Genomic DNA, 6,494 nt, shown 5'->3' with positions numbered 1-6,494 from the left:
AAAAGGAAGGCGCTTGAGAAGTTGACCTTAGGTTGACCATCCAATCTTCTCATTGGCTTGAGAAGATCGTAGTAGGGCCATGACTAATCACAAAAATTAGTTAATTACTTGTGTATATGATGCATGTTTAATTAAGTAATTAATTAGTGCCTAGCGATTAAGATTAGATCAAAATCGTGCACAAGATGCACCCTTACGATTAGATTAGATCTACATCGTGGTCAAGATGCACACTATCGATTAGATTAGATCTACTTCGAGTATATGATACAACATCATTTAGATTAGATCTAAATCATGACAACTCAAAATGCCTACCATGCCGCGATACCCATCGCTACCTCGATTGCATGATGTTGTTGAATCTGCCAAAGCAGAGCAATGCATACTATCTTGGTAGGGTGCGGAGGGACAATCTTGGTCCCGCCTATCAACGCATGGGCGAGTATAAACTCAATAAGATTGAGTATCCCTAGTTAACTCTGTTGGATCGAGTATAACTATAGGCATTCTTCCAATGGTTGGAAAGGTAGGACAAAATCACGTTTATATTAACTCTCGGGCGTATTAGCCAAAGATAACTCGAGTTTTAATATAAATACGGATTTTATCCTATAAACAAGAGTTGCATAGAGATGTAATTGGTAATCGTTACCTACCGATCATACTAAATCTTGGGCGTATTAGCCAAAGCTAACTCAAGGGTTAGTATGATGTGGATCTTGTCCCACATGAATTATAGAATTCAGTGGGAGCATCATTTAGTTAAAGGCCTAATTAAATGATTAAGAATATGATATTTATTTATGCTTTTATTCTGTTGTAGATAACCATGATGTCAAATACGAACACCTTCTCCCTGCGATCTGTCCTTGAGAAGGACAAGCTCAACGGAGCAAACTTCCTAGACTGGTACAGGAACCTGAGAATAGTTCTCACTCAGGAACATAAACTGTACGTTCTGGAGCAGCCCATTCCGGAGGCTCCTCCTGCCAATGCCCCGCGAGCTGACAAAGATGCTTACAAGAAGCATCAAGATGACGCATTAGATGTGTCATGTCTAATGCTCGCGACCATGAACTCTGAGCTTCAGAAGCAACACGAGTTAATGGGCGCTTACGATATGGTTGAACATCTTCGTCAACTGTATCAAGGTCAAGCAAGGCATGAGAGATTTGAGATCTCAAGGGCACTGTTTCAGTGCAAGATGTCAGACGGGGCTCCAGTAGGCCCATATGTACTCAAAATGATTGGGTACATAGAGAACCTACAAAGGTTGGGGTTCCCTCTTGGCCAAGAGCTGGCCACTGACCTGATCTTGCAATCCTTGCCGGATAGCTACAGTCAATTCGTTCTAAACTACAATATGAACGAGATTGACAAGCCACTGCCCGAGCTGCTCAGCATGTTAAGAATTGCTGAGCTAAACCTTAAGTGTTAGTTAGAGCCCTAGAGCCAATCATTTGATGATTGTATGGACTCATGTATATCATATTTTTGTATATTAATAAAGGCATTGGTTTTTGGTTATTATGCTTATTTGTATTAGTGTCAGATAAAATAAGTATAGTAACGTCCTTGAGTAGAACGTTCATACCTATATCAATCGATTAGTTGAATCTATAGTGAGATGATATAGGGAACACTACTCTAAATCATTTCTAGTCGAGTATTAACATTCAGGGACAATGTTAATATAATAAGACTAGCATGTAGGTCAGCTCGATGACTTGATCTCACAAGTCATGGATATAGAGATATCAAGCTGACACATGGTTATGCATTAGAGAATGTATACTGAATGACCCGCCATGAGAAAGTATCATGGATCGTTATATGAGTGTCATATACTTTCTCATGTGGCTATTAGTATGACTATTAGTCCTTAGACCTGAAGTCACCATGGATCCCTACATAAGGAGTTATGTACTTTAGTTTCGTCAAACGTCACCCGTAACTGGGTGGACTATAAAGGCGATTACTGGGTATATAACAAATTATGCAGAGGTATGTGAGTGATGTAGATGGGATCTATCCCTCCTATATGACGGGAGAGACATCGATATTCTTGATAGAGTGAGACCACGAAGTGTATGGCCATACCCAAATGAGTAAATATGAGATATTGAGCTCATTTGATTGAGTGAGTCTACTTGGAGTTCAAGATTTAGATTGGTCAGAGGATGACACGGTCTATGCCTCACATTGATCAATCTAGATGTCTAGGATAGAAGGACACTTGTCACATATTGTGAGGAGTCACAATTAGTAGTCACAAGGTGATGTTGGATATCAACATTTCTTGTAACTTGGGTAGCAATGATGTATTGCTAGATGCCGCTCATTGCTTATGTTTCTAAAAGAGTTTATAACATTGCCAACGTTACAAGAACCTATTGGGTCACACACAAAGAACATGTGCATGGAGATTAGGTTCATATGATGAATCAATAGGATTAGATTCATATGATGAATCAAAGATTGGATTCAAATTAGACTTATTGAGTTAGACTCAATTAGATTCAATTGTTGAATGAGTCTAATTTAAATTTGATTCATGAGTCAATTTATATTAATGAATTGAGATTCATTAAATTAAAATTGACTTGAATCAAAGCTTGGATTTAACTCAACAAGGAAGAGCATTGGTCAAGTTTGACTTGACCAAATAGAGGTTGACACATCAAGTTTTGACTTGATGAATTGCCACATCATGAGGATGACTCATCCTACATGGCATGCCACATCATCCCCTTATATAATGGTGTGCCACCTCATGGAGGTTACACACCATTAATCCTCTTAATGTGGCCGGCCACATTAATGTGGGGGTTACACATGTGGTGGCTGGCCACACTAAGTGATGAGAGATTTTTTTTTTGGTGAAATTGAATTGTGTTCAATGCTTCTTCTTCCTTGTGGTGCTTCTCCCTCTCTCTAGCTTGCTGATGGTTGTGGCTTCATGGTGGAGAAGAAGTGAGAGTTGATTCTAAGCAACTAGGTGGTGTAAAGGTCACAAAAGGAGAGTAACAAGAGGAGTGCGTGAGTTCCTTTTCCCTTCTCTCCTTTCTCACCTTTTAGATCCAATCCGAGAGCCCTAGAAAGTGCTAGCACACTTGTGGGTTCTCCTCTCCATCTTTGAGTGGTAGAAGACCACTCCTTGTTCATGTGGATACCGCTAGAGGACCGTTCGCTTGACGGTCTCGAGATCTGGCTACCTTTGGACGTTGCGGGATTGCGAAGGGCACACATCCAGGGTAAATGTTTTTCCCTCGTAGATCTATGTAACACCCCTAGAAAGCCTAGATAAGAAAGTAAGGATAATGAGAGTTTGAAGGTAGTGAAAAGAAGGTGTAAATATTCTAAGTTGAATATTAAGATGGGAAGGATTTAGATGATTAAAACTTTATGAAAGAAAATAAAGTTGAGAATATAAATCATCTATATTTATAATACATGGAATTAATGTAAACAAAAGGAAGGAATATGAGATAATATATATGTGTATGAAATATTTATGCATAATGCATAATATGGTGATATATGAATTTTTATGTACAAAAGAATATCAATAATATGTTAGAAGAGAAATAAGATTGAACCTTGGACCTCTTGTAAGGAACATGTATAGGATATCAAAGGGGATAGGAGAATTTATTGATAAGGAGAGAAAGGACTAAGTAGTTAAGAATAAGAAAGGATTCTTTTTACTTAAAAGGAAAAGGAAGTAAAAAGAAGTAAAAATATACATAACCAAGTTTTGATCCTTGGTTCTCTTGTGGATGCATGCATATGTTAACCAAGTGTGATAGGAGAGGATATTGTAAGAGGAGAGATAGGAATTTTAATTAAAGGAAAGAAAAGAGAGAAATTAAAGGAAAGAAAAGAGAGAACTCAAGAAGCATTTCTCTAGAATATTCTTATCATTAAAGAGGAGAAATAAATAAGGAGGATGAATCAAGTCAAGTTTTCCTCCCCTCATTTTAGTATAAATAGGCATGGAGGGGTGGCTTCATCCTCAACTCACTCTCCTCCTCTTCTCCTAGAGGTGCCGAGACACTCCCTCTTTTCTTTCTTTCTTTTTGTTGCCGAGCAACACAAGAGGAAGAAGCCTCCTCTTCTTCCTCCTCCTCTCCACCAAAAGACCTAGCCACTTCTTCCTCCATTGGTGCCGAGCAAAGCAAGCAAGGAAGAAAGGTCCACAAGCAAGTTCTCAACTCTAGGAAACTTAAGCAAAGAAGGTAAGCTTCCCTCACCTGTGGTACAAGGCTTTTATGTGATTTTCGGATTTATAAGGATTAGAAAACCTAGGAAAGAATTTAAGAAAATTCGGCTAAAGAAAAGGTTTTCAAATCTAGGATGATTTAAACAAGACCTCATTTCATGATAAGATTTTCTATGCTATGTAGAAGGATTCTTTTCCATGATTTTATACTGATATGATGTATGATCAGAGGAGTATCTAACCCTAGGATTTAACCAAAAATATTTTAAAGAGGCTAGGAAGATTATTGTCTAACCAAACTAGTGCAAGGTTCCTTCTATGAAATGCTAAGGACCTTTCTATGGTTTTCTTGCTTGGAAATTAATTGGAACCAAAAGAAAACTCACTTGTATGCTTCGGACCAGAAAGGTTAAGGGTTAGAAAGACCTTCAAAAATTTAAATAAACATGCTCCTATGATAGGATATAAAGTTTCTTAAAGGGTGTTCACATTGCTAGAAACTCATGAACTCTTTTTAGGGTTTTTCGGCCATGATAAAAGGGATAGCTTAGATTAGCCTAAACAAAAATATTAATATGCTCAAGACCTCTGTGATATTATGATATGAAAGTTGATTAATGCTCTCATGTTTAATTGGAATGTAGAAAATTAGTTACATGATATAAGACATGTAAGATCACAAGAGTCCTAGCTTGTTTATGATCCAATTTTGTGTATGATGTTCTTAGTAACTTTTGCCATGATATTTACTTAGGCTTTCCATGCTTTAGGCCACTTAAGAAACCTAGCTTAAGGACTGGTAGGTTTCGGCCATGAAGGAAAATAAAAGAAAAAGGGAAAGAAACCTAGGAAATGCTATACATAATGAGAAGAAATGAAATTATGTTATGTAATATGCCATGATATGTTATAGCATAGGAAATGCTATACATAATGAGAAGAAATGAAATTATGTTATGTAATATGCTATGATATGTTATAGCATAGGAAATGCTATACATAATGAGAAGAAATGAAATTATGTTATGTAATATGCCATGATATGTTATAGCATAGGAAATGCTATACATAATGAGAAGAAATGAAATTATGTTACGTAATATGCCATGATATGTTATAGCATAGGAAATGCTATACATAATGAGAAGAAATGAAATTATGTTACGTAATATGCCATGATATGTTATAGCATAGGAAATGCTATACATAATGAGAAGAAATGAAATTATGTTACGTAATGATATGTTATAGCATAGGAAATGCTATACATAATGAAAAGAAATGAAAAAGGAAATGCATGAAAGATTGTTAGGGACATGATATGATAGTTATGCATGATAAGTTATTTTTGTATGGTTTGTACCAAGGGTGGGCTCCGTAAACGCCCCGGGGTCGATGGAGTAAGACTCGGGCCTCATCAGTAATGGGCCTCTGAATGCCCTAGGTCGATGGAGTAAGACTCGGGCCTAGTATGTATGCATGGTAGGGTTCAAGACTTGCTACCTTGGACCTACCTATGAAGCGCGCGCATTATGTATGTGGTACAAACCGGGATCCCCTCTAATGATGATATTAATTTCAAGTACTTATAAGTATAAGTTTTCAAATTCATGATGCATTGCCTACATATGTGCTTGAATTATCTGATGATTAGATATAATGTCATGTGATATTATGATATGAATATGAATATGATACCCTTGTATGTCGTATGCTTATGATACCTCGCATGATATTGATATGCAATGATATGAATTCGGTTTTAGTGAGTAGGAAAGGAACTTACTGAGCCATGAGTAGTCATAGCTTACTTTCCTTGTACCGCAGATATGGGGGACGGATATTCGGAACGACGGAGCAGCAGGAGGAGCAGATAGTGATGTGTGTGGTGGTGGCTCGGCAAGAACGATTCGGATAAATTAATATTTTTAGTTATATGATCAATATATGCACATTCGAACTAATCAGAATATGTGATATCATGCTTATTTAAATAAAAGGAATGATTTAAAATTTTCCGCTGTTATAGTATAACTAAAGCATGTACGTAAGTAGTATAAGATCGTAGCGCCGACCTTGGGTAAGAAGGGTGGGCGTTACAATCTAAGAGTTGATCGTGTTTTAAACTCGTACTCGCATTTTTTGAAAGTTTTACCTTGGACGAGATCCGTGGCTTGGGCGATTCGGGGTTTCCGCGACGCGAAAAGCGGTTTTCGCGGCCCGAAAAACCCAACATTAAGAAGGCTAAGCCCAACACTGTTCTGATGGT

This window comes from Zingiber officinale, chromosome 1A, assembly GCF_018446385.1.
Source record: "Zingiber officinale cultivar Zhangliang chromosome 1A, Zo_v1.1, whole genome shotgun sequence".
Classification (NCBI taxonomy): Eukaryota; Viridiplantae; Streptophyta; class Magnoliopsida; order Zingiberales; family Zingiberaceae; genus Zingiber; species Zingiber officinale.
This window is presented reverse-complemented; position numbering follows the sequence as displayed.